The sequence below is a fragment of the Triturus cristatus genome, chromosome 12 (genome assembly GCF_964204655.1).
Source record: "Triturus cristatus chromosome 12, aTriCri1.1, whole genome shotgun sequence".
Lineage (NCBI taxonomy): Eukaryota > Metazoa > Chordata > Amphibia > Caudata > Salamandridae > Triturus > Triturus cristatus.
In genome coordinates this window covers 218,422,124-218,447,593 of record NC_140595.1, presented here as the reverse complement: position 1 = coordinate 218,447,593, position 25,470 = coordinate 218,422,124, and the positions used below count along the sequence as shown (strand labels likewise).

At 45.3% G+C, this 25,470-nt stretch overlaps 26 non-coding genes across 26 annotated transcripts; all 26 read left to right on the top strand.

Moving 5' to 3' along the window:
• The first annotated feature begins 339 nt into the window (after positions 1 to 339).
• LOC146774980 (U5 spliceosomal RNA) lies at positions 340 to 454 on the top strand. Its single transcript, XR_014974259.1, has one exon. It is a non-coding gene; the product is annotated as a U5 spliceosomal RNA (small nuclear RNA).
• An 852-nt stretch (positions 455 to 1,306) lies between these two features.
• On the top strand, positions 1,307 to 1,421 carry LOC146774979 (U5 spliceosomal RNA). Its single transcript, XR_014972957.1, has one exon. It is a non-coding gene; the product is annotated as a U5 spliceosomal RNA (small nuclear RNA).
• Positions 1,422 to 2,273: 852 nt separating this feature from the next.
• On the top strand, positions 2,274 to 2,388 carry LOC146774978 (U5 spliceosomal RNA). The gene has a single exon (XR_014972956.1). It is a non-coding gene; the product is annotated as a U5 spliceosomal RNA (small nuclear RNA).
• Positions 2,389 to 3,240: 852 nt separating this feature from the next.
• On the top strand, positions 3,241 to 3,355 carry LOC146774977 (U5 spliceosomal RNA). Its single transcript, XR_014973587.1, has one exon. It is a non-coding gene; the product is annotated as a U5 spliceosomal RNA (small nuclear RNA).
• Positions 3,356 to 4,208: 853 nt separating this feature from the next.
• Positions 4,209 to 4,323, top strand: LOC146774976 (U5 spliceosomal RNA). Its single transcript, XR_014973608.1, has one exon. It is a non-coding gene; the product is annotated as a U5 spliceosomal RNA (small nuclear RNA).
• An 840-nt stretch (positions 4,324 to 5,163) lies between these two features.
• LOC146774975 (U5 spliceosomal RNA) lies at positions 5,164 to 5,278 on the top strand. The gene has a single exon (XR_014974222.1). It is a non-coding gene; the product is annotated as a U5 spliceosomal RNA (small nuclear RNA).
• An 852-nt stretch (positions 5,279 to 6,130) lies between these two features.
• LOC146774974 (U5 spliceosomal RNA) lies at positions 6,131 to 6,245 on the top strand. Its single transcript, XR_014974221.1, has one exon. It is a non-coding gene; the product is annotated as a U5 spliceosomal RNA (small nuclear RNA).
• Positions 6,246 to 7,133: 888 nt separating this feature from the next.
• LOC146774973 (U5 spliceosomal RNA) lies at positions 7,134 to 7,248 on the top strand. Its single transcript, XR_014972955.1, has one exon. It is a non-coding gene; the product is annotated as a U5 spliceosomal RNA (small nuclear RNA).
• Positions 7,249 to 8,088: 840 nt separating this feature from the next.
• Positions 8,089 to 8,203, top strand: LOC146774972 (U5 spliceosomal RNA). Its single transcript, XR_014974220.1, has one exon. It is a non-coding gene; the product is annotated as a U5 spliceosomal RNA (small nuclear RNA).
• Positions 8,204 to 9,055: 852 nt separating this feature from the next.
• Positions 9,056 to 9,170, top strand: LOC146774971 (U5 spliceosomal RNA). The gene has a single exon (XR_014974219.1). It is a non-coding gene; the product is annotated as a U5 spliceosomal RNA (small nuclear RNA).
• An 888-nt stretch (positions 9,171 to 10,058) lies between these two features.
• Positions 10,059 to 10,173, top strand: LOC146774970 (U5 spliceosomal RNA). The gene has a single exon (XR_014972954.1). It is a non-coding gene; the product is annotated as a U5 spliceosomal RNA (small nuclear RNA).
• Positions 10,174 to 11,025: 852 nt separating this feature from the next.
• Positions 11,026 to 11,141, top strand: LOC146774969 (U5 spliceosomal RNA). The gene has a single exon (XR_014974432.1). It is a non-coding gene; the product is annotated as a U5 spliceosomal RNA (small nuclear RNA).
• An 852-nt stretch (positions 11,142 to 11,993) lies between these two features.
• LOC146774968 (U5 spliceosomal RNA) lies at positions 11,994 to 12,108 on the top strand. Its single transcript, XR_014974159.1, has one exon. It is a non-coding gene; the product is annotated as a U5 spliceosomal RNA (small nuclear RNA).
• Positions 12,109 to 12,996: 888 nt separating this feature from the next.
• Positions 12,997 to 13,111, top strand: LOC146774967 (U5 spliceosomal RNA). Its single transcript, XR_014972953.1, has one exon. It is a non-coding gene; the product is annotated as a U5 spliceosomal RNA (small nuclear RNA).
• Positions 13,112 to 13,963: 852 nt separating this feature from the next.
• On the top strand, positions 13,964 to 14,078 carry LOC146774966 (U5 spliceosomal RNA). Its single transcript, XR_014973797.1, has one exon. It is a non-coding gene; the product is annotated as a U5 spliceosomal RNA (small nuclear RNA).
• An 852-nt stretch (positions 14,079 to 14,930) lies between these two features.
• LOC146774965 (U5 spliceosomal RNA) lies at positions 14,931 to 15,045 on the top strand. The gene has a single exon (XR_014973796.1). It is a non-coding gene; the product is annotated as a U5 spliceosomal RNA (small nuclear RNA).
• An 852-nt stretch (positions 15,046 to 15,897) lies between these two features.
• On the top strand, positions 15,898 to 16,012 carry LOC146774964 (U5 spliceosomal RNA). Its single transcript, XR_014974785.1, has one exon. It is a non-coding gene; the product is annotated as a U5 spliceosomal RNA (small nuclear RNA).
• An 888-nt stretch (positions 16,013 to 16,900) lies between these two features.
• Positions 16,901 to 17,015, top strand: LOC146774963 (U5 spliceosomal RNA). The gene has a single exon (XR_014974218.1). It is a non-coding gene; the product is annotated as a U5 spliceosomal RNA (small nuclear RNA).
• Positions 17,016 to 17,867: 852 nt separating this feature from the next.
• Positions 17,868 to 17,982, top strand: LOC146774962 (U5 spliceosomal RNA). Its single transcript, XR_014974217.1, has one exon. It is a non-coding gene; the product is annotated as a U5 spliceosomal RNA (small nuclear RNA).
• An 888-nt stretch (positions 17,983 to 18,870) lies between these two features.
• Positions 18,871 to 18,985, top strand: LOC146774961 (U5 spliceosomal RNA). Its single transcript, XR_014972952.1, has one exon. It is a non-coding gene; the product is annotated as a U5 spliceosomal RNA (small nuclear RNA).
• An 852-nt stretch (positions 18,986 to 19,837) lies between these two features.
• Positions 19,838 to 19,952, top strand: LOC146774960 (U5 spliceosomal RNA). The gene has a single exon (XR_014974459.1). It is a non-coding gene; the product is annotated as a U5 spliceosomal RNA (small nuclear RNA).
• Positions 19,953 to 20,804: 852 nt separating this feature from the next.
• Positions 20,805 to 20,919, top strand: LOC146774959 (U5 spliceosomal RNA). Its single transcript, XR_014972951.1, has one exon. It is a non-coding gene; the product is annotated as a U5 spliceosomal RNA (small nuclear RNA).
• Positions 20,920 to 21,771: 852 nt separating this feature from the next.
• On the top strand, positions 21,772 to 21,886 carry LOC146774958 (U5 spliceosomal RNA). Its single transcript, XR_014974157.1, has one exon. It is a non-coding gene; the product is annotated as a U5 spliceosomal RNA (small nuclear RNA).
• Positions 21,887 to 22,738: 852 nt separating this feature from the next.
• LOC146774957 (U5 spliceosomal RNA) lies at positions 22,739 to 22,853 on the top strand. Its single transcript, XR_014974519.1, has one exon. It is a non-coding gene; the product is annotated as a U5 spliceosomal RNA (small nuclear RNA).
• An 888-nt stretch (positions 22,854 to 23,741) lies between these two features.
• Positions 23,742 to 23,856, top strand: LOC146774956 (U5 spliceosomal RNA). The gene has a single exon (XR_014972950.1). It is a non-coding gene; the product is annotated as a U5 spliceosomal RNA (small nuclear RNA).
• An 852-nt stretch (positions 23,857 to 24,708) lies between these two features.
• Positions 24,709 to 24,823, top strand: LOC146774955 (U5 spliceosomal RNA). Its single transcript, XR_014973795.1, has one exon. It is a non-coding gene; the product is annotated as a U5 spliceosomal RNA (small nuclear RNA).
• The last annotated feature ends 647 nt before the right edge of the window (positions 24,824 to 25,470 follow it).

The window sequence follows — 25,470 nt, the reverse complement described above, 5'->3', positions numbered from 1 at the left end:
GCGTGTTGAAAGCGTAAAATGGCTAGGGGACAAAAGGCCTACAGTGCCACTTAACTAAAAGCCTGATTCACATTTCCTGTTCCCCTTCCCCAGCAGCCCCGACAACTCCTATTGAGCTGAGGTGAGTACAAAAGAAATTTGCATATTCCCAGACATACACATGTGAACAGTCCACCTTTTTGTACCTTGAGCAGAGACTTTGAAATGTTGGCCTGTTTTGCCCACCGGCCTGGTTCTCGCCCTCTTTCTTAGAGCCTGAAAATACCTTTCAGGTCCTCACCCTCGCAATGACAGGGTCTTTGATGTGCCGCCACTTACCCTAGAGAGCTATATTGTCACTTACTCTGGTTTCTCTTCAAAACGAAAAAATCTTTCGTCTTTTACTAAAGATTTCCGTGGAGAGGAACATTTAAGAGTTTATTCAATTTTTTTAAGCCTTGCCACAGATGAGGCTGTTTATCATTTGTTTAAAAGAAAAGCATTAGAAGTTGGGGAATATCCAGCAATTGTCTGCTGCTTTTTTGGGGGACATGAGTTTGGTGTTTTATTCCTGAGCTCTCTGCTTGCTCATTTGCATAAACAGAGTGCAGGAGAGGTGCCTCATGGGAAAGAGCTTGTGCAGTGCATGAGATTGCTTTTCTTGACTGACTTGAAACTTCACGATCGCAGGCAGTATATTTTCTTATCTCCCAAAGATCCTGCTGCCAGATCCCAGATGTCACCCTCCTTTTTAAAGGTGGGACCAAGACTCATGCTGCGCTTTTCATAGGGCTTGCCCGTTATTTGTGCCCGTTAGAGGTGCCCTGAGAGGTCGCCAATCCTGAGTCAGCTTCCTCTCAGGTAGACTTGAAGGGGCACGTCAGACTTGTTTCACGTGTCTCCAGCCTAGACAGATATATCCTTCTATATTCAGGTTTAATGAAAGTACGTGTGAAAAAGGCACATACGGTGCATGGCTATGTGTAGAGCGTGTTGAAAGCGTAAAATGGCTAGGGGACAAAAGGCCTACAGTGCCACTTAACTAAAAGCCTGATTCACATTTCCTGTTCCCCTTCCCCAGCAGCCCCGACAACTCCTAATGAGCTGAGGTGAGTACAAAAGAAATTTGCATATTCCCAGACATACACATGTGAACAGTCCACCTTTTTGTACCTTGAGCAGAGACTTTGAAATGTTGGCCTGTTTTGCCCACCGGCCTGGTTCTCGCCCTCTTTCTTAGAGCCTGAAAATACCTTTCAGGTCCTCACCCTCGCAATGACAGGGTCTTTGATGTGCCGCCACTTACCCTAGAGAGCTATATTGTCACTTACTCTGGTTTCTCTTCAAAACGAAAAAATCTTTCGCCTTTTACTAAAGATTTCCGTGGAGAGGAACATTTAAGAGTTTATTCAATTTTTTTAAGCCTTGCCACAGGTGAGGCTGTTTATCATTTGTTTAAAAGAAAAGCATTAGAAGTTGGGGAATATCCAGCAATTGTCTGCTGCTTTTTTGGGGGACATGAGTTTGGTGTTTTATTCCTGAGCTCTCTGCTTGCTCATTTGCATAAACAGAGTGCAGGAGAGGTGCCTCATGGGAAAGAGCTTGTGCAGTGCATGAGATTGCTTTTCTTGACTGACTTGAAACTTCACGATCGCAGGCAGTATATTTTCTTATCTCCCAAAGATCCTGCTGCCAGATCCCAGAGGTCACCCTCCTTTTTAAAGGTGAGACCAAGACTCATGCTGTGCTTTTCATAGGGCTTGCCCGTTATTTGTGCCCGTTCGAGGTGCCCTGAGAGGTCGCCAATCCTGAGTCAGCTTCCTCTCAGGTAGACTTGAAGGGGCACGTCAGACTTGTTTCACGTGTCTCCAGCCTAGACAGATATATCCTTCTATATTCAGGTTTAATGAAAGTACGTGTGAAAAAGGCACATACGGTGCATGGCTATGTGTAGAGCGTGTTGAAAGCGTAAAATGGCTAGGGGACAAAAGGCCTACAGTGCCACTTAACTAAAAGCCTGATTCACATTTCCTGTTCCCCTTCCCCAGCAGCCCCGACAACTCCTAATGAGCTGAGGTGAGTACAAAAGAAATTTGCATATTCCCAGACATACACATGTGAACAGTCCACCTTTTTGTACCTTGAGCAGAGACTTTGAAATGTTGGCCTGTTTTGCCCACCGGCCTGGTTCTCGCCCTCTTTCTTAGAGCCTGAAAATATCTTTCAGGTCCTCACCCTCGCAATGACAGGGTCTTTGATGTGCCGCCACTTACCCTAGAGAGCTATATTGTCACTTACTCTGGTTTCTCTTCAAAACGAAAAAATCTTTCGCCTTTTACTAAAGATTTCCGTGGAGAGGAACATTTAAGAGTTTATTCAATTTTTTTAAGCCTTGCCACAGGTGAGGCTGTTTATCATTTGTTTAAAAGAAAAGCATTAGAAGTTGGGGAATATCCAGCAATTGTCTGCTGCTTTTTTGGGGGACATGAGTTTGGTGTTTTATTCCTGAGCTCTCTGCTTGCTCATTTGCATAAACAGAGTGCAGGAGAGGTGCCTCAGGGGAAAGAGCTTGTGCAGTGCATGAGATTGCTTTTCTTGACTGACTTGAAACTTCACGATCGCAGGCAGTATATTTTCTTATCTCCCAAAGATCCTGCTGCCAGATCCCAGAGGTCACCCTCCTTTTTAAAGGTGGGACCAAGACTCATGCTGTGCTTTTCATAGGGCTTGCCCGTTATTTGTGCCCGTTAGAGGTGCCCTGAGAGGTCGCCAATCCTGAGTCAGCTTCCTCTCAGGTAGACTTGAAGGGGCACGTCAGACTTGTTTCACGTGTCTCCAGCCTAGACAGATATATCCTTCTATATTCAGGTTTAATGAAAGTACGTGTGAAAAAGGCACATACGGTGCATGGCTATGTGTAGAGCGTGTTGAAAGCGTAAAATGGCTAGGGGACAAAAGGCCTACAGTGCCACTTAACTAAAAGCCTGATTCACATTTTCTGTTCCCCTTCCCCAGCAGCCCCGACAACTCCTAATGAGCTGAGGTGAGTACAAAAGAAATTTGCATATTCCCAGACATACACATGTGAACAGTCCACCTTTTTGTACCTTGAGCTGAGACTTTGAAATGTTGGCCTGTTTTGCCCACCGGCCTGGTTCTCGCCCTCTTTCTTAGAGCCTGAAAATACCTTTCAGGTCCTCACCCTCGCAATGACAGCGTCTTTGATGTGCCGCCACTTACCCTAGAGAGCTATATTGTCACTTACTCTGGTTTCTCTTCAAAACGAAAAAATCTTTCGCCTTTTACTAAAGATTTCCGTGGAGAGGAACCTTTAAGAGTTTATTCAATTTTTTTAAGCCTTGCCACAGGTGAGGCTGTTTATCATTTGTTTAAAAGAAAAGCATTACAAGTTGGGGAATATCCAGCAATTGTCTGCTGCTTTTTTTGGGGGACATGAGTTTGGTGTTTTATTCCTGAGCTCTCTGCTTGCTCATTTGCATAAACAGAGTGCAGGAGAGGTGCCTCATGGGAAAGAGCTTGTGCAGTGCATGAGATTGCTTTTCTTGACTGACTTGAAACTTCACGATCGCAGGCAGTATATTTTCTTATCTCCCAAAGATCCTGCTGCCAGATCCCAGAGGTCACCCTCCTTTTTAAAGGTGGGACCAAGACTCATGCTGTGCTTTTCATAGGGCTTGCCCGTTATTTGTGCCCGTTCGAGGTGCCCTGAGAGGTCGCCAATCCTGAGTCAGCTTCCTCTCAGGTAGACTTGAAGGGGCACGTCAGACTTGTTTCACGTGTCTCCAGCCTAGACAGATATATCCTTCTATATTCAGGTTTAATGAAAGTACGTGTGAAAAAGGCACATACGGTGCATGGCTATGTGTAGAGCGTGTTGAAAGCGTAAAATGGCTAGGGGACAAAAGGCCTACAGTGCCACTTAACTAAAAGCCTGATTCACATTTCCTGTTCCCCTTCCCCAGCAGCCCCGACAACTCCTAATGAGCTGAGGTGAGTACAAAAGAAATTTGCATATTCCCAGACATACACATGTGAACAGTCCACCTTTTTGTACCTTGAGCAGAGACTTTGAAATGTTGGCCTGTTTTGCCCACCGGCCTGGTTCTCGCCCTCTTTCTTAGAGCCTGAAAATACCTTTCAGGTCCTCACCCTCGCAATGACAGGGTCTTTGATGTGCCGCCACTTACCCTAGAGAGCTATATTGTCACTTACTCTGGTTTCTCTTCAAAACGAAAAAATCTTTCGCCTTTTACTAAAGATTTCCGTGGAGAGGAACATTTAAGAGTTTATTCAATTTTTTTAAGCCTTGCCACAGATGAGGCTGTTTATCATTTGTTTAAAAGAAAAGCATTAGAAGTTGGGGAATATCCAGCAATTGTCTGCTGCTTTTTTGGGGGACATGAGTTTGGTGTTTTATTCCTGAGCTCTCTGCTTGCTCATTTGCATAAACTGAGTGCAGGAGAGGTGCCTCATGGGAAAGAGCTTGTGCAGTGCATGAGATTGCTTTTCTTGACTGACTTGAAACTTCACGATCGCAGGCAGTATATTTTCTTATCTCCCAAAGATCCTGCTGCCAGATCCCAGAGGTCACCCTCCTTTTTAAAGGTGGGACCAAGACTCATGCTGTGCTTTTCATAGGGCTTGCCCGTTATTTGTGCCCGTGAGAGGTCACCAATCCTGAGTCAGCTTCCTCTCAGGTAGACTTGAAGGGGCACGTCAGACTTGTTTCACGTGTCTCCAGCCTAGACAGATATATCCTTCTATATTCAGGTTTAATGAAAGTACGTGTGAAAAAGGCACATACGGTGCATGGCTATGTGTAGAGCGTGTTGAAAGCGTAAAATGGCTAGGGGACAAAAGGCCTACAGTGCCACTTAACTAAAAGCCTGATTCACATTTGCTGTTCCCCTTCCCCAGCAGCCCCGACAACTCCTAATGAGCTGAGGTGAGTACAAAAGAAATTTGCATATTCCCAGACATACACATGTGAACAGTCCACCTTTTTGTACCTTGAGCAGAGACTTTGAAATGTTGGCCTGTTTTGCCCACCGGCCTGGTTCTCGCCCTCTTTCTTAGAGCCTGAAAATACCTTTCAGGTCCTCACCCTCGCAATGACAGGGTCTTTGATGTGCCGCCACTTACCCTAGAGAGCTATATTGTCACTTACTCTGGTTTCTCTTCAAAACGAAAATATCTTTCGCCTTTTACTAAAGATTTCCGTGGAGAGGAACATTTAAGAGTTTATTCAATTTTTTTAAGCCTTGCCACAGGTGAGGCTGTTTATCATTTGTTTAAAAGAAAAGCATTAGAAGTTGGGGAATATCCAGCAATTGTCTGCTGCTTTTTTGGGGGACATGAGTTTGGTGTTTTATTCCTGAGCTCTCTGCTTGCTCATTTGCATAAACAGAGTGCAGGAGAGGTGCCTCATGGGAAAGAGCTTGTGCAGTGCATGAGATTGCTTTTCTTGACTGACTTGAAACTTCACGATCGCAGGCAGTATATTTTCTTATCTCCCAAAGATCCTGCTGCCAGATCCCAGAGGTCACCCTCCTTTTTAAAGGTGGGACCAAGACTCATGCTGTGCTTTTCATAGGGCTTGCCCGTTATTTGTGCCCGTTCGAGGTGCCCTGAGAGGTCGCCAATCCTGAGTCAGCTTCCTCTCAGGTAGACTTGAAGGGGCACGTCAGACTTGTTTCACGTGTCTCCAGCCTAGACAGATATATCCTTCTATATTCAGGTTTAATGAAAGTACGTGTGAAAAAGGCACATACGGTGCATGGCTATGTGTAGAGCGTGTTGAAAGCGTAAAATGGCTAGGGGACAAAAGGCCTACAGTGCCACTTAACTAAAAGCCTGATTCACATTTCCTGTTCCCCTTCCCCAGCAGCCCCGACAACTCCTAATGAGCTGAGGTGAGTACAAAAGAAATTTGCATATTCCCAGACATACACATGTGAACAGTCCACCTTTTTGTACCTTGAGCAGAGACTTTGAAATGTTGGCCTGTTTTGCCCACCGGCCTGGTTCTCGCCCTCTTTCTTAGAGCCTGAAAATACCTTTCAGGTCCTCACCCTCGCAATGACAGGGTCTTTGATGTGGCGCCACTTACCCTAGAGAGCTATATTGTCACTTACTCTGGTTTCTCTTCAAAACGAAAATATCTTTCGCCTTTTACTAAAGATTTCCGTGGAGAGGAACATTTAAGAGTTTATTCAATTTTTTTAAGCCTTGCCACAGGTGAGGCTGTTTATCATTTGTTTAAAAGAAAAGCATTAGAAGTTGGGGAATATCCAGCAATTGTCTGCTGCTTTTTTGGGGGACATGAGTTTGGTGTTTTATTCCTGAGCTCTCTGCTTGCTCATTTGCATAAACAGAGTGCAGGAGAGGTGCCTCATGGGAAAGAGCTTGTGCAGTGCATGAGATTGCTTTTCTTGACTGACTTGAAACTACACGATCGCAGGCAGTATATTTTCTTATCTCCCAAAGATCCTGCTGCCAGATCCCAGAGGTCACCCTCCTTTTTAAAGGTGGGACCAAGACTCATGCTGTGCTTTTCATAGGGCTTGCCCGTTATTTGTGCCCGTTGGAGGTGCCCTGAGAGGTCGCCAATCCTGAGTCCGCTTCCTCTCAGGTAGACTTGAAGGGGCACGTCAGACTTGTTTCACGTGTCTCCAGCCTAGACAGATATATCCTTCTATATTCAGGTTTAATGAAAGTACGTGTGAAAAAGGCACATACGGTGCATGGCTATGTGTAGAGCACAGTGGTGGCTCTGAGCATATCGATTGGAGGGATGGTGTTGAAAGCGTAAAATGGCTAGGGGACAAAAGGCCTACAGTGCCACTTAACTAAAAGCCTGATTCACATTTCCTGTTCCCCTTCCCCAGCAGCCCCGACAACTCCTAATGAGCTGAGGTGAGTACAAAAGAAATTTGCATATTCCCAGACATACACATGTGAACAGTCCACCTTTTTGTACCTTGAGCAGAGACTTTGAAATGTTGGCCTGTTTTGCCCACCGGCCTGGTTCTCGCCCTCTTTCTTAGAGCCTGAAAATACCTTTCAGGTCCTCACCCTCGCAATGACAGGGTCTTTGATGTGCCGCCACTTACCCTAGAGAGCTATATTGTCACTTACTCTGGTTTCTCTTCAAAACGAAAAAATCTTTCGCCTTTTACTAAAGATTTCCGTGGAGAGGAACATTTAAGAGTTTATTCAATTTTTTTAAGCCTTGCCACAGGTGAGGCTGTTTATCATTTGTTTAAAAGAAAAGCATTAGAAGTGGGGGAATATCCAGCAATTGTCTGCTGCTTTTTTGGGGGACATGAGTTTGGTGTTTTATTCCTGAGCTCTCTGCTTGCTCATTTGCATAAACAGAGTGCAGGAGAGGTGCCTCATGGGAAAGAGCTTGTGCAGTGCATGAGATTGCTTTTCTTGACTGACTTGAAACTTCACGATCGCAGGCAGTATATTTTCTTATCTCCCAAAGATCCTGCTGCCAGATCCCAGAGGTCACCCTCCTTTTTAAAGGTGGGACCAAGACTCATGCTGTGCTTTTCATAGGGCTTGCCCGTTATTTGTGCCCGTGAGAGGTCACCAATCCTGAGTCAGCTTCCTCTCAGGTAGACTTGAAGGGGCACGTCAGACTTGTTTCACGTGTCTCCAGCCTAGACAGATATATCCTTCTATATTCAGGTTTAATGAAAGTACGTGTGAAAAAGGCACATACGGTGCATGGCTATGTGTAGAGCGTGTTGAAAGCGTAAAATGGCTAGGGGACAAAAGGCCTACAGTGCCACTTAACTAAAAGCCTGATTCACATTTGCTGTTCCCCTTCCCCAGCAGCCCCGACAACTCCTAATGAGCTGAGGTGAGTACAAAAGAAATTTGCATATTCCCAGACATACACATGTGAACAGTCCACCTTTTTGTACCTTGAGCAGAGACTTTGAAATGTTGGCCTGTTTTGCCCACCGGCCTGGTTCTCGCCCTCTTTCTTAGAGCCTGAAAATACCTTTCAGGTCCTCACCCTCGCAATGACAGGGTCTTTGATGTGCCGCCACTTACCCTAGAGAGCTATATTGTCACTTACTCTGGTTTCTCTTCAAAACGAAAATATCTTTCGCCTTTTACTAAAGATTTCCGTGGAGAGGAACATTTAAGAGTTTATTCAATTTTTTTAAGCCTTGCCACAGGTGAGGCTGTTTATCATTTGTTTAAAAGAAAAGCATTAGAAGTTGGGGAATATCCAGCAATTGTCTGCTGCTTTTTTGGGGGACATGAGTTTGGTGTTTTATTCCTGAGCTCTCTGCTTGCTCATTTGCATAAACAGAGTGCAGGAGAGGTGCCTCATGGGAAAGAGCTTGTGCAGTGCATGAGATTGCTTTTCTTGACTGACTTGAAACTTCACGATCGCAGGCAGTATATTTTCTTATCTCCCAAAGATCCTGCTGCCAGATCCCAGAGGTCACCCTCCTTTTTAAAGGTGGGACCAAGACTCATGCTGTGCTTTTCATAGGGCTTGCCCGTTATTTGTGCCCGTTCGAGGTGCCCTGAGAGGTCGCCAATCCTGAGTCAGCTTCCTCTCAGGTAGACTTGAAGGGGCACGTCAGACTTGTTTCACGTGTCTCCAGCCTAGACAGATATATCCTTCTATATTCAGGTTTAATGAAAGTACGTGTGAAAAAGGCACATACGGTGCATGGCTATGTGTAGAGCGTGTTGAAAGCGTAAAATGGCTAGGGGACAAAAGGCCTACAGTGCCACTTAACTAAAAGCCTGATTCACATTTCCTGTTCCCCTTCCCCAGCAGCCCCGACAACTCCTAATGAGCTGAGGTGAGTACAAAAGAAATTTGCATATTCCCAGACATACACATGTGAACAGTCCACCTTTTTGTACCTTGAGCAGAGACTTTGAAATGTTGGCCTGTTTTGCCCACCGGCCTGGTTCTCGCCCTCTTTCTTAGAGCCTGAAAATACCTTTCAGGTCCTCACCCTCGCAATGACAGGGTCTTTGATGTGGCGCCACTTACCCTAGAGAGCTATATTGTCACTTACTCTGGTTTCTCTTCAAAACGAAAATATCTTTCGCCTTTTACTAAAGATTTCCGTGGAGAGGAACATTTAAGAGTTTATTCAATTTTTTTAAGCCTTGCCACAGGTGAGGCTGTTTATCATTTGTTTAAAAGAAAAGCATTAGAAGTTGGGGAATATCCAGCAATTGTCTGCTGCTTTTTTGGGGGACATGAGTTTGGTGTTTTATTCCTGAGCTCTCTGCTTGCTCATTTGCATAAACAGAGTGCAGGAGAGGTGCCTCATGGGAAAGAGCTTGTGCAGTGCATGAGATTGCTTTTCTTGACTGACTTGAAACTACACGATCGCAGGCAGTATATTTTCTTATCTCCCAAAGATCCTGCTGCCAGATCCCAGAGGTCACCCTCCTTTTTAAAGGTGGGACCAAGACTCATGCTGTGCTTTTCATAGGGCTTGCCCGTTATTTGTGCCCGTTGGAGGTGCCCTGAGAGGTCGCCAATCCTGAGTCCGCTTCCTCTCAGGTAGACTTGAAGGGGCACGTCAGACTTGTTTCACGTGTCTCCAGCCTAGACAGATATATCCTTCTATATTCAGGTTTAATGAAAGTACGTGTGAAAAAGGCACATACGGTGCATGGCTATGTGTAGAGCACAGTGGTGGCTCTGAGCATATCGATTGGAGGGATGGTGTTGAAAGCGTAAAATGGCTAGGGGACAAAAGGCCTACAGTGCCACTTAACTAAAAGCCTGATTCACATTTCCTGTTCCCCTTCCCCAGCAGCCCCGACAACTCCTAATGAGCTGAGGTGAGTACAAAAGAAATTTGCATATTCCCAGACATACACATGTGAACAGTCCACCTTTTTGTACCTTGAGCAGAGACTTTGAAATGTTGGCCTGTTTTGCCCACCGGCCTGGTTCTCGCCCTCTTTCTTAGAGCCTGAAAATACCTTTCAGGTCCTCACCCTCGCAATGACAGGGTCTTTGATGTGCCGCCACTTACCCTAGAGAGCTATATTGTCACTTACTCTGGTTTCTCTTCAAAACGAAAAAATCTTTCGCCTTTTACTAAAGATTTCCGTGGAGAGGAACATTTAAGAGTTTATTCAATTTTTTTAAGCCTTGCCACAGGTGAGGCTGTTTATCATTTGTTTAAAAGAAAAGCATTAGAAGTGGGGGAATATCCAGCAATTGTCTGCTGCTTTTTTGGGGGACATGAGTTTGGTGTTTTATTCCTGAGCTCTCTGCTTGCTCATTTGCATAAACAGAGTGCAGGAGAGGTGCCTCATGGGAAAGAGCTTGTGCAGTGCATGAGATTGCTTTTCTTGACTGACTTGAAACTTCACGATCGCAGGCAGTATATTTTCTTATCTCCCAAAGATCCTGCTGCCAGATCCCAGAGGTCACCCTCCTTTTTAAAGGTGGGACCAAGACTCATGCTGTGCTTTTCATAGGGCTTGCCCGTTATTTGTGCCCGTTCGAGGTGCCCTGAGAGGTCGCCAATCCTGAGTCAGCTTCCTCTCAGGTAGACTTGAAGGGGCACGTCAGACTTGTTTCACGTGTCTCCAGCCTAGACAGATATATCCTTCTATATTCAGGTTTAATGAAAGTACGTGTGAAAAAGGCACATACGGTGCATGGCTATGTGTAGAGCGTGTTGAAAGCGTAAAATGGCTAGGGGACAAAAGGCCTACAGTGCCACTTAACTAAAAGCCTGATTCACATTTCCTGTTCCCCTTCCCCAGCAGCCCCGACAACTCCTAATGAGCTGAGGTGAGTACAAAAGAAATTTGCATATTCCCAGACATACACATGTGAACAGTCCACCTTTTTGTACCTTGAGCAGAGACTTTGAAATGTTGGCCTGTTTTGCCCACCGGCCTGGTTCTCGCCCTCTTTCTTAGAGCCTGAAAATACCTTTCAGGTCCTCACCCTCGCAATGACAGGGTCTTTGATGTGCCGCCACTTACCCTAGAGAGCTATATTGTCACTTACTCTGGTTTCTCTTCAAAACGAAAACATCTTTCGCCTTTTACTAAAGATTTCCGTGGAGAGGAACATTTAAGAGTTTATTCAAGTTTTTTTAAGCCTTGCCACAGATGAGGCTGTTTATCATTTGTTTAAAAGAAAAGCATTAGAAGTTGGGGAATATCCAGCAATTGTCTGCTGCTTTTTTGGGGGACATGAGTTTGGTGTTTTATTCCTGAGCTCTCTGCTTGCTCATTTGCATAAACAGAGTGCAGGAGAGGTGCCTCATGGGAAAGAGCTTGTGCAGTGCATGAGATTGCTTTTCTTGACTGACTTGAAACTTCACGATCGCAGGCAGTATATTTTCTTATCTCCCAAAGATCCTGCTGCCAGATCCCAGAGGTCACCCTCCTTTTTAAAGGTGGGACCAAGACTCATGCTGTGCTTTTCATAGGGCTTGCCCGTTATTTGTGCCCGTTCGAGGTGCCCTGAGAGGTCGCCAATCCTGAGTCAGCTTCCTCTCAGGTAGACTTGAAGGGGCACGTCAGACTTGTTTCACGTGTCTCCAGCCTAGACAGATATATCCTTCTATATTCAGGTTTAATGAAAGTACGTGTGAAAAAGGCACATACGGTGCATGGCTATGTGTAGAGCGTGTTGAAAGCGTAAAATGGCTAGGGGACAAAAGGCCTACAGTGCCACTTAACTAAAAGCCTGATTCACATTTGCTGTTCCCCTTCCCCAGCAGCCCCGACAACTCCTAATGAGCTGAGGTGAGTACAAAAGAAATTTGCATATTCCCAGACATACACATGTGAACAGTCCACCTTTTTGTACCTTGAGCAGAGACTTTGAAATGTTGGCCTGTTTTGCCCACCGGCCTGGTTCTCGCCCTCTTTCTTAGAGCCTGAAAATACCTTTCAGGTCCTCACCCTCGCAATGACAGGGTCTTTGATGTGCCGCCACTTACCCTAGAGAGCTATATTGTCACTTACTCTGGTTTCTCTTCAAAACGAAAAAATCTTTCGTCTTTTACTAAAGATTTCCGTGGAGAGGAACATTTAAGAGTTTATTCAATTTTTTTAAGCCTTGCCACAGGTGAGGCTGTTTATCATTTGTTTAAAAGAAAAGCATTAGAAGTTGGGGAATATCCAGCAATTGTCTGCTGCTTTTTTGGGGGACATGAGTTTGGTGTTTTATTCCTGAGCTCTCTGCTTGCTCATTTGCATAAACAGAGTGCAGGAGAGGTGCCTCATGGGAAAGAGCTTGTGCAGTGCATGAGATTGCTTTTCTTGACTGACTTGAAACTTCACGATCGCAGGCAGTATATTTTCTTATCTCCCAAAGATCCTGCTGCCAGATCCCAGAGGTCACCCTCCTTTTTAAAGGTGGGACCAAGACTCATGCTGTGCTTTTCATAGGGCTTGCCCGTTATTTGTGCCCGTTCGAGGTGCCCTGAGAGGTCGCCAATCCTGAGTCAGCTTCCTCTCAGGTAGACTTGAAGGGGCACGTCAGACTTGTTTCACGTGTCTCCAGCCTAGACAGATATATCCTTCTATATTCAGGTTTAATGAAAGTACGTGTGAAAAAGGCACATACGGTGCATGGCTATGTGTAGAGCACAGTGGTGGCTCTGAGCATATCGATTGGAGGGATGGTGTTGAAAGCGTAAAATGGCTAGGGGACAAAAGGCCTACAGTGCCACTTAACTAAAAGCCTGATTCACATTTCCTGTTCCCCTTCCCCAGCAGCCCCGACAACTCCTAATGAGCTGAGGTGAGTACAAAAGAAATTTGCATATTCCCAGACATACACATGTGAACAGTCCACCTTTTTGTACCTTGAGCAGAGACTTTGAAATGTTGGCCTGTTTTGCCCACCGGCCTGGTTCCCGCCCTCTTTCTTAGAGCCTGAAAATACCTTTCAGGTCCTCACCCTCGCAATGACAGGGTCTTTGATGTGCCGCCACTTACCCTAGAGAGCTATATTGTCACTTACTCTGGTTTCTCTTCAAAACGAAAAAATCTTTCGCCTTTTACTAAAGATTTCCGTGGAGAGGAACATTTAAGAGTTTATTCAATTTTTTTAAGCCTTGCCACAGGTGAGGCTGTTTATCATTTGTTTAAAAGAAAAGCATTAGAAGTTGGGGAATATCCAGCAATTGTCTGCTGCTTTTTTGGGGGACATGAGTTTGGTGTTTTATTCCTGAGCTCTCTGCTTGCTCATTTGCATAAACAGAGTGCAGGAGAGGTGCCTCATGGGAAAGAGCTTGTGCAGTGCATGAGATTGCTTTTCTTGACTGACTTGAAACTTCACGATCGCAGGCAGTATATTTTCTTATCTCCCAAAGATCCTGCTGCCAGATCCCAGAGGTCACCCTCCTTTTTAAAGGTGGGACCAAGACTCATGCTGTGCTTTTCATAGGGCTTGCCCGTTATTTGTGCCCGTTCGAGGTGCCCTGAGAGGTCGCCAATCCTGAGTCAGCTTCCTCTCAGGTAGACTTGAAGGGGCACGTCAGACTTGTTTCACGTGTCTCCAGCCTAGACAGATATATCCTTCTATATTCAGGTTTAATGAAAGTACGTGTGAAAAAGGCACATACGGTGCATGGCTATGTGTAGAGCGTGTTGAAAGCGTAAAATGGCTAGGGGACAAAAGGCCTACAGTGCCACTTAACTAAAAGCCTGATTCACATTTGCTGTTCCCCTTCCCCAGCAGCCCCGACAACTCCTAATGAGCTGAGGTGAGTACAAAAGAAATTTGCATATTCCCAGACATACACATGTGAACAGTCCACCTTTTTGTACCTTGAGCAGAGACTTTGAAATGTTGGCCTGTTTTGCCCACCGGCCTGGTTCTCGCCCTCTTTCTTAGAGCCTGAAAATACCTTTCAGGTCCTCACCCTCGCAATGACAGGGTCTTTGATGTGCCGCCACTTACCCTAGAGAGCTATATTGTCACTTACTCTGGTTTCTCTTCAAAACGAAAAAATCTTTCGCCTTTTACTAAAGATTTCCGTGGAGAGGAATATTTAAGAGTTTATTCAATTTTTTTAAGCCTTGCCACAGGTGAGGCTGTTTATCATTTGTTTAAAAGAAAAGCATTAGAAGTTGGGGAATATCCAGCAATTGTCTGCTGCTTTTTTGGGGGACATGAGTTTGGTGTTTTATTCCTGAGCTCTCTGCTTGCTCATTTGCATAAACAGAGTGCAGGAGAGGTGCCTCATGGGAAAGAGCTTGTGCAGTGCATGAGATTGCTTTTCTTGACTGACTTGAAACTTCACGATCGCAGGCAGTATATTTTCTTATCTCCCAAAGATCCTGCTGCTAGATCCCAGAGGTCACCCTCCTTTTTAAAGGTGGGACCAAGACTCATGCTGTGCTTTTCATAGGGCTTGCCCGTTATTTGTGCCCGTTCGAGGTGCCCTGAGAGGTCGCCAATCCTGAGTCAGCTTCCTCTCAGGTAGACTTGAAGGGGCACGTCAGACTTGTTTCACGTGTCTCCAGCCTAGACAGATATATCCTTCTATATTCAGGTTTAATGAAAGTACGTGTGAAAAAGGCACATACGGTGCATGGCTATGTGTAGAGCGTGTTGAAAGCGTAAAATGGCTAGGGGACAAAAGGCCTACAGTGCCACTTAACTAAAAGCCTGATTCACATTTGCTGTTCCCCTTCCCCAGCAGCCCCGACAACTCCTAATGAGCTGAGGTGAGTACAAAAGAAATTTGCATATTCCCAGACATACACATGTGAACAGTCCACCTTTTTGTACCTTGAGCAGAGACTTTGAAATGTTGGCCTGTTTTGCCCACCGGCCTGGTTCTCGCCCTCTTTCTTAGAGCCTGAAAATACCTTTCAGGTCCTCACCCTCGCAATGACAGGGTCTTTGATGTGCCGCCACTTACCCTAGAGAGCTATATTGTCACTTACTCTGGTTTCTCTTCAAAACGAAAAAATCTTTCGCCTTTTACTAAAGATTTCCGTGGAGAGGAATATTTAAGAGTTTATTCAATTTTTTTAAGCCTTGCCACAGGTGAGGCTGTTTATCATTTGTTTAAAAGAAAAGCATTAGAAGTTGGGGAATATCCAGCAATTGTCTGCTGCTTTTTTGGGGGACATGAGTTTGGTGTTTTATTCCTGAGCTCTCTGCTTGCTCATTTGCATAAACAGAGTGCAGGAGAGGTGCCTCATGGGAAAGAGCTTGTGCAGTGCATGAGATTGCTTTTCTTGACTGACTTGAAACTTCACGATCGCAGGCAGTATATTTTCTTATCTCCCAAAGATCCTGCTGCTAGATCCCAGAGGTCACCCTCCTTTTTAAAGGTGGGACCAAGACTCATGCTGTGCTTTTCATAGGGCTTGCCCGTTATTTGTGCCCGTTAGAGGTGCCCTGAGAGGTCGCCAATCCTGAGTCAGCTTCCTCTCAGGTAGACTTGAAGGGGCACGTCAGACTTGTTTCACGTGTCTCCAGCCTAGACAGATATATCCTTCTATATTCAGGTTTAATGAAAGTACGTGTGAAAAAGGCACATACGGTGCATGGCTATGTGTAGAGCGTGTTGAAAGCGTAAAATGGCTAGGGGACAAAAGGCCTACAGTGCCACTTAACTAAAAGCCTGATTCACATTTCCTGTTCCCCTTCCCCAGCAGCCCCGACAACTCCTAATGAGCTGAGGTGAGTACAAAAGAAATTTGCATATTCCCAGACATACACATGTGAACAGTCCACCTTTTTGTACCTTGAGCAGAGACTTTGAAATGTTGGCCTGTTTTGCCCACCGGCCTGGTTCTCGCCCTCTTACTTAGAGCCTGAAAATACCTTTCAGGTCCTCACCCTCGCAATGACAGGGTCTTTGATGTGGCGCCACTTACCCTAGAGAGCTATATTGGCACTTACTCTGGTTTCTCTTCAAAACGAAAATATTTTTCGCTTTTTACTAAAGATTTCCGTGGAGAGGAACATTTAAGAGTTTATTCAATTTTTTTAAGCCTTGCCACAGGTGAGGCTGTTTATCATTTGTTTAAAAGAAAAGCATTAGAAGTTGGGGAATATCCAGCAATTGTCTGCTGCTTTTTTGGGGGACATGAGTTTGGTGTTTTATTCCTGAGCTCTCTGCTTGCTCATTTGCATACACAGAGTGCAGGAGAGGTGCCTCATGGGAAAGAGCTTGTGCAGTGCATGAGATTGCTTTTCTTGACTGACTTGAAACTACACGATCGCAGGCAGTATATTTTCTTATCTCCCAAAGATCCTGCTGCCAGATCCCAGAGGTCACCCTCCTTTTTAAAGGTGGGACCAAGACTCATGCTGTGCTTTTCATAGGGCTTGCCCGTTATTTGTGCCCGTTGGAGGTGCCCTGAGAGGTCGCCAATCCTGAGTCCGCTTCCTCTCAGGTAGACTTGAAGGGGCACGTCAGACTTGTTTCACGTGTCTCCAGCCTAGACAGATATATCCTTCTATATTCAGGTTTAATGAAAGTACGTGTGAAAAAGGCACATACGGTGCATGGCTATGTGTAGAGCACAGTGGTGGCTCTGAGCATATCGATTGGAGGGATGGTGTTGAAAGCGTAAAATGGCTAGGGGACAAAAGGCCTACAGTGCCACTTAACTAAAAGCCTGATTCACATTTCCTGTTCCCCTTCCCCAGCAGCCCCGACAACTCCTAATGAGCTGAGGTGAGTACAAAAGAAATTTGCATATTCCCAGACATACACATGTGAACAGTCCACCTTTTTGTACCTTGAGCAGAGACTTTGAAATGTTGGCCTGTTTTGCCCACCGGCCTGGTTCTCGCCCTCTTTCTTAGAGCCTGAAAATACCTTTCAGGTCCTCACCCTCGCAATGACAGGGTCTTTGATGTGCCGCCACTTACCCTAGAGAGCTATATTGTCACTTACTCTGGTTTCTCTTCAAAACGAAAATATCTTTCGCCTTTTACTAAAGATTTCCGTGGAGAGGAACATTTAAGAGTTTATTCAATTTTTTTAAGCCTTGCCACAGGTGAGGCTGTTTATCATTTGTTTAAAAGAAAAGCATTAGAAGTTGGGGAATATCCAGCAATTGTCTGCTGCTTTTTTGGGGGACATGAGTTTGGTGTTTTATTCCTGAGCTCTCTGCTTGCTCATTTGCATAAACAGAGTGCAGGAGAGGTGCCTCATGGGAAAGAGCTTGTGCAGTGCATGAGATTGCTTTTCTTGACTGACTTGAAACTTCACGATCGCAGGCAGTATATTTTCTTATCTCCCAAAGATCCTGCTGCCAGATCCCAGAGGTCACCCTCCTTTTTAAAGGTGGGACCAAGACTCATGCTGTGCTTTTCATAGGGCTTGCCCGTTATTTGTGCCCGTTCGAGGTGCCCTGAGAGGTCGCCAATCCTGAGTCAGCTTCCTCTCAGGTAGACTTGAAGGGGCACGTCAGACTTGTTTCACGTGTCTCCAGCCTAGACAGATATATCCTTCTATATTCAGGTTTAATGAAAGTACGTGTGAAAAAGGCACATACGGTGCATGGCTATGTGTAGAGCGTGTTGAAAGCGTAAAATGGCTAGGGGACAAAAGGCCTACAGTGCCACTTAACTAAAAGCCTGATTCACATTTCCTGTTCCCCTTCCCCAGCAGCCCCGACAACTCCTAATGAGCTGAGGTGAGTACAAAAGAAATTTGCATATTCCCAGACATACACATGTGAACAGTCCACCTTTTTGTACCTTGAGCAGAGACTTTGAAATGTTGGCCTGTTTTGCCCACCGGCCTGGTTCTCGCCCTCTTTCTTAGAGCCTGAAAATACCTTTCAGGTCCTCACCCTCGCAATGACAGGGTCTTTGATGTGGCGCCACTTACCCTAGAGAGCTATATTGTCACTTACTCTGGTTTCTCTTCAAAACGAAAATATCTTTCGCCTTTTACTAAAGATTTCCGTGGAGAGGAACATTTAAGAGTTTATTCAATTTTTTTAAGCCTTGCCACAGGTGAGGCTGTTTATCATTTGTTTAAAAGAAAAGCATTAGAAGTTGGGGAATATCCAGCAATTGTCTGCTGCTTTTTTGGGGGACATGAGTTTGGTGTTTTATTCCTGAGCTCTCTGCTTGCTCATTTGCATAAACAGAGTGCAGGAGAGGTGCCTCATGGGAAAGAGCTTGTGCAGTGCATGAGATTGCTTTTCTTGACTGACTTGAAACTACACGATCGCAGGCAGTATATTTTCTTATCTCCCAAAGATCCTGCTGCCAGATCCCAGAGGTCACCCTCCTTTTTAAAGGTGGGACCAAGACTCATGCTGTGCTTTTCATAGGGCTTGCCCGTTATTTGTGCCCGTTGGAGGTGCCCTGAGAGGTCGCCAATCCTGAGTCCGCTTCCTCTCAGGTAGACTTGAAGGGGCACGTCAGACTTGTTTCACGTGTCTCCAGCCTAGACAGATATATCCTTCTATATTCAGGTTTAATGAAAGTACGTGTGAAAAAGGCACATACGGTGCATGGCTATGTGTAGAGCACAGTGGTGGCTCTGAGCATATCGATTGGAGGGATGGTGTTGAAAGCGTAAAATGGCTAGGGGACAAAAGGCCTACAGTGCCACTTAACTAAAAGCCTGATTCACATTTCCTGTTCCCCTTCCCCAGCAGCCCCGACAACTCCTAATGAGCTGAGGTGAGTACAAAAGAAATTTGCATATTCCCAGACATACACATGTGAACAGTCCACCTTTTTGTACCTTGAGCAGAGACTTTGAAATGTTGGCCTGTTTTGCCCACCGGCCTGGTTCTCGCCCTCTTTCTTAGAGCCTGAAAATACCTTTCAGGTCCTCACCCTCGCAATGACAGGGTCTTTGATGTGCCGCCACTTACCCTAGAGAGCTATATTGTCACTTACTCTGGTTTCTCTTCAAAACGAAAAAATCTTTCGCCTTTTACTAAAGATTTCCGTGGAGAGGAACATTTAAGAGTTTATTCAATTTTTTTAAGCCTTGCCACAGGTGAGGCTGTTTATCATTTGTTTAAAAGAAAAGCATTAGAAGTTGGGGAATATCCAGCAATTGTCTGCTGCTTTTTTGGGGGACATGAGTTTGGTGTTTTATTCCTGAGCTCTCTGCTTGCTCATTTGCATAAACAGAGTGCAGGAGAGGTGCCTCATGGGAAAGAGCTTGTGCAGTGCATGAGATTGCTTTTCTTGACTGACTTGAAACTTCACGATCGCAGGCAGTATATTTTCTTATCTCCCAAAGATCCTGCTGCCAGATCCCAGAGGTCACCCTCCTTTTTAAAGGTGGGACCAAGACTCATGCTGTGCTTTTCATAGGGCTTGCCCGTTATTTGTGCCCGTTCGAGGTGCCCTGAGAGGTCGCCAATCCTGAGTCAGCTTCCTCTCAGGTAGACTTGAAGGGGCACGTCAGACTTGTTTCACGTGTCTCCAGCCTAGACAGATATATCCTTCTATATTCAGGTTTAATGAAAGTACGTGTGAAAAAGGCACATACGGTGCATGGCTATGTGTAGAGCGTGTTGAAAGCGTAAAATGGCTAGGGGACAAAAGGCCTACAGTGCCACTTAACTAAAAGCCTGATTCACATTTCCTGTTCCCCTTCCCCAGCAGCCCCGACAACTCCTAATGAGCTGAGGTGAGTACAAAAGAAATTTGCATATTCCCAGACATACACATGTGAACAGTCCACCTTTTTGTACCTTGAGCAGAGACTTTGAAATGTTGGCCTGTTTTGCCCACCGGCCTGGTTCTCGCCCTCTTTCTTAGAGCCTGAAAATACCTTTCAGGTCCTCACCCTCGCAATGACAGGGTCTTTGATGTGCCGCCACTTACCCTAGAGAGCTATATTGTCACTTACTCTGGTTTCTCTTCAAAACGAAAACATCTTTCGCCTTTTACTAAAGATTTCCGTGGAGAGGAACATTTAAGAGTTTATTCAATTTTTTTAAGCCTTGCCACAGATGAGGCTGTTTATCATTTGTTTAAAAGAAAAGCATTAGAAGTTGGGGAATATCCAGCAATTGTCTGCTGCTTTTTTGGGGGACATGAGTTTGGTGTTTTATTCCTGAGCTCTCTGCTTGCTCATTTGCATAAACAGAGTGCAGGAGAGGTGCCTCATGGGAAAGAGCTTGTGCAGTGCATGAGATTGCTTTTCTTGACTGACTTGAAACTTCACGATCGCAGGCAGTATATTTTCTTATCTCCCAAAGATCCTGCTGCCAGATCCCAGAGGTCACCCTCCTTTTTAAAGGTGGGACCAAGACTCATGCTGTGCTTTTCATAGGGCTTGCCCGTTATTTGTGCCCGTTAGAGGTGCCCTGAGAGGTCGCCAATCCTGAGTCAGCTTCCTCTCAGGTAGACTTGAAGGGGCACGTCAGACTTGTTTCACGTGTCTCCAGCCTAGACAGATATATCCTTCTATATTCAGGTTTAATGAAAGTACGTGTGAAAAAGGCACATACAGTGCATGGCTATGTGTAGAGCGTGTTGAAAGCGTAAAATGGCTAGGGGACAAAAGGCCTACAGTGCCACTTAACTAAAAGCCTGATTCACATTTGCTGTTCCCCTTCCCCAGCAGCCCCGACAACTCCTAATGAGCTGAGGTGAGTACAAAAGAAATTTGAATATTCCCAGACATACACATGTGAACAGTCCACCTTTTTGTACCTTGAGCAGAGACTTTGAAATGTTGGCCTGTTTTGCCCACCGGCCTGGTTCTCGCCCTCTTTCTTAGAGCCTGAAAATACCTTTCAGGTCCTCACCCTCGCAATGACAGGGTCTTTGATGTGCCGCCACTTACCCTAGAGAGCTATATTGTCACTTACTCTGGTTTCTCTTCAAAACGAAAAAATCTTTCGCCTTTTACTAAAGATTTCCGTGGAGAGGAACATTTAAGAGTTTATTCAATTTTTTTAAGCCTTGCCACAGGTGAGGCTGTTTATCATTTGTTTAAAAGAAAAGCATTAGAAGTTGGGGAATATCCAGCAATTGTCTGCTGCTTTTTTGGGGGACATGAGTTTGGTGTTTTATTCCTGAGCTCTCTGCTTGCTCATTTGCATAAACAGAGTGCAGGAGAGGTGCCTCATGGGAAAGAGCTTGTGCAGTGCATGAGATTGCTTTTCTTGACTGACTTGAAACTTCACGATCGCAGGCAGTATATTTTCTTATCTCCCAAAGATCCTGCTGCCAGATCCCAGAGGTCACCCTCCTTTTTAAAGGTGGGACCAAGACTCATGCTGTGCTTTTCATAGGGCTTGCCCGTTATTTGTGCCCGTTCGAGGTGCCCTGAGAGGTCGCCAATCCTGAGTCAGCTTCCTCTCAGGTAGACTTGAAGGGGCACGTCAGACTTGTTTCACGTGTCTCCAGCCTAGACAGATATATCCTTCTATATTCAGGTTTAATGAAAGTACGTGTGAAAAAGGCACATACGGTGCATGGCTATGTGTAGAGCGTGTTGAAAGCGTAAAATGGCTAGGGGACAAAAGGCCTACAGTGCCACTTAACTAAAAGCCTGATTCACATTTGCTGTTCCCCTTCCCCAGCAGCCCCGACAACTCCTAATGAGCTGAGGTGAGTACAAAAGAAATTTGCATATTCCCAGACATACACATGTGAACAGTCCACCTTTTTGTACCTTGAGCAGAGACTTTGAAATGTTGGCCTGTTTTGCCCACCGGCCTGGTTCTCGCCCTCTTTCTTAGAGCCTGAAAATACCTTTCAGGTCCTCACCCTCGCAATGACAGGGTCTTTGATGTGCCGCCACTTACCCTAGAGAGCTATATTGTCACTTACTCTGGTTTCTCTTCAAAACGAAAAAATCTTTCGTCTTTTACTAAAGATTTCCGTGGAGAGGAACATTTAAGAGTTTATTCAATTTTTTTAAGCCTTGCCACAGGTGAGGCTGTTTATCATTTGTTTAAAAGAAAAGCATTAGAAGTTGGGGAATATCCAGCAATTGTCTGCTGCTTTTTTGGGGGACATGAGTTTGGTGTTTTATTCCTGAGCTCTCTGCTTGCTCATTTGCATAAACAGAGTGCAGGAGAGGTGCCTCATGGGAAAGAGCTTGTGCAGTGCATGAGATTGCTTTTCTTGACTGACTTGAAACTTCACGATCGCAGGCAGTATATTTTCTTATCTCCCAAAGATCCTGCTGCCAGATCCCAGAGGTCACCCTCCTTTTTAAAGGTGGGACCAAGACTCATGCTGTGCTTTTCATAGGGCTTGCCCGTTATTTGTGCCCGTTCGAGGTGCCCTGAGAGGTCGCCAATCCTGAGTCAGCTTCCTCTCAGGTAGACTTGAAGGGGCACGTCAGACTTGTTTCACGTGTCTCCAGCCTAGACAGATATATCCTTCTATATTCAGGTTTAATGAAAGTACGTGTGAAAAAGGCACATACGGTGCATGGCTATGTGTAGAGCGTGTTGAAAGCGTAAAATGGCTAGGGGACAAAAGGCCTACAGTGCCACTTAACTAAAAGCCTGATTCACATTTCCTGTTCCCCTTCCCCAGCAGCCCCGACAACTCCTAATGAGCTGAGGTGAGTACAAAAGAAATTTGCATATTCCCAGACATACACATGTGAACAGTCCACCTTTTTGTACCTTGAGCAGAGACTTTGAAATGTTGGCCTGTTTTGCCCACCGGCCTGGTTCTCGCCCTCTTACTTAGAGCCTGAAAATACCTTTCAGGTCCTCACCCTCGCAATGACAGGGTCTTTGATGTGGCGCCACTTACCCTAGAGAGCTATATTGTCACTTACTCTGGTTTCTCTTCAAAACGAAAATATTTTTCGCCTTTTACTAAAGATTTCCGTGGAGAGGAACATTTAAGAGTTTATTCAATTTTTTTAAGCCTTGCCACAGGTGAGGCTGTTTATCATTTGTTTAAAAGAAAAGCATTAGAAGTTGGGGAATATCCAGCAATTGTCTGCTGCATTTTTGGGGGACATGAGTTTGGTGTTTTATTCCTGAGCTCTCTGCTTGCTCATTTGCATAAACAGAGTGCAGGAGAGGTGCCTCATGGGAAAGAGCTTGTGCAGTGCATGAGATTGCTTTTCTTGACTGACTTGAAACTACACGATCGCAGGCAGTATATTTTCTTATCTCCCAAAGATCCTGCTGCCAGATCCCAGAGGTCACCCTCCTTTTTAAAGGTGGGACCAAGACTCATGCTGTGCTTTTCATAGGGCTTGCCCGTTATTTGTGCCCGTTGGAGGTGCCCTGAGAGGTCGCCAATCCTGAGTCCGCTTCCTCTCAGGTAGACTTGAAGGGGCACGTCAGACTTGTTTCACGTGTCTCCAGCCTAGACAGATATATCCTTCTATATTCAGGTTTAATGAAAGTACGTGTGAAAAAGGCACATACGGTGCATGGCTATGTGTAGAGCACAGTGGTGGCTCTGAGCATATCGATTGGAGGGATGGTGTTGAAAGCGTAAAATGGCTAGGGGACAAAAGGCCTACAGTGCCACTTAACTAAAAGCCTGATTCACATTTCCTGTTCCCCTTCCCCAGCAGCCCCGACAACTCCTAATGAGCTGAGGTGAGTACAAAAGAAATTTGCATATTCCCAGACATACACATGTGAACAGTCCACCTTTTTGTACCTTGAGCAGAGACTTTGAAATGTTGGCCTGTTTTGCCCACCGGCCTGGTTCTCGCCCTCTTTCTTAGAGCCTGAAAATACCTTTCAGGTCCTCACCCTCGCAATGACAGGGTCTTTGATGTGCCGCCACTTACCCTAGAGAGCTATATTGTCACTTACTCTGGTTTCTCTTCAAAACGAAAAAATCTTTCGCCTTTTACTAAAGATTTCCGTGGAGAGGAACATTTAAGAGTTTATTCAATTTTTTTAAGCCTTGCCACAGGTGAGGCTGTTTATCATTTGTTTAAAAGAAAAGCATTAGAAGTTGGGGAATATCCAGCAATTGTCTGCTGCTTTTTTGGGGGACATGAGTTTGGTGTTTTATTCCTGAGCTCTCTGCTTGCTCATTTGCATAAACAGAGTGCAGGAGAGGTGCCTCATGGGAAAGAGCTTGTGCAGTGCATGAGATTGCTTTTCTTGACTGACTTGAAACTTCACGATCGCAGGCAGTATATTTTCTTATCTCCCAAAGATCCTGCTGCCAGATCCCAGAGGTCACCCTCCTTTTTAAAGGTGGGACCAAGACTCATGCTGTGCTTTTCATAGGGCTTGCCCGTTATTTGTGCCCGTTCGAGGTGCCCTGAGAGGTCGCCAATCCTGAGTCAGCTTCCTCTCAGGTAGACTTGAAGGGGCACGTCAGACTTGTTTCACGTGTCTCCAGCCTAGACAGATATATCCTTCTATATTCAGGTTTAATGAAAGTACGTGTGAAAAAGGCACATACGGTGCATGGCTATGTGTAGAGCGTGTTGAAAGCGTAAAATGGCTAGGGGACAAAAGGCCTACAGTGCCACTTAACTAAAAGCCTGATTCACATTTGCTGTTCCCCTTCCCCAGCAGCCCCGACAACTCCTAATGAGCTGAGGTGAGTACAAAAGAAATTTGCATATTCCCAGACATACACATGTGAACAGTCCACCTTTTTGTACCTTGAGCAGAGACTTTGAAATGTTGGCCTGTTTTGCCCACCGGCCTGGTTCTCGCCCTCTTTCTTAGAGCCTGAAAATACCTTTCAGGTCCTCACCCTCGCAATGACAGGGTCTTTGATGTGCCGCCACTTACCCTAGAGAGCTATATTGTCACTTACTCTGGTTTCTCTTCAAAACGAAAAAATCTTTCGCCTTTTACTAAAGATTTCCGTGGAGAGGAATATTTAAGAGTTTATTCAATTTTTTTAAGCCTTGCCACAGGTGAGGCTGTTTATCATTTGTTTAAAAGAAAAGCATTAGAAGTTGGGGAATATCCAGCAATTGTCTGCTGCTTTTTTGGGGGACATGAGTTTGGTGTTTTATTCCTGAGCTCTCTGCTTGCTCATTTGCATAAACAGAGTGCAGGAGAGGTGCCTCATGGGAAAGAGCTTGTGCAGTGCATGAGATTGCTTTTCTTGACTGACTTGAAACTTCACGATCGCAGGCAGTATATTTTCTTATCTCCCAAAGATCCTGCTGCTAGATCCCAGAGGTCACCCTCCTTTTTAAAGGTGGGACCAAGACTCATGCTGTGCTTTTCATAGGGCTTGCCCGTTATTTGTGCCCGTTCGAGGTGCCCTGAGAGGTCGCCAATCCTGAGTCAGCTTCCTCTCAGGTAGACTTGAAGGGGCACGTCAGACTTGTTTCACGTGTCTCCAGCCTAGACAGATATATCCTTCTATATTCAGGTTTAATGAAAGTACGTGTGAAAAAGGCACATACGGTGCATGGCTATGTGTAGAGCGTGTTGAAAGCGTAAAATGGCTAGGGGACAAAAGGCCTACAGTGCCACTTAACTAAAAGCCTGATTCACATTTGCTGTTCCCCTTCCCCAGCAGCCCCGACAACTCCTAATGAGCTGAGGTGAGTACAAAAG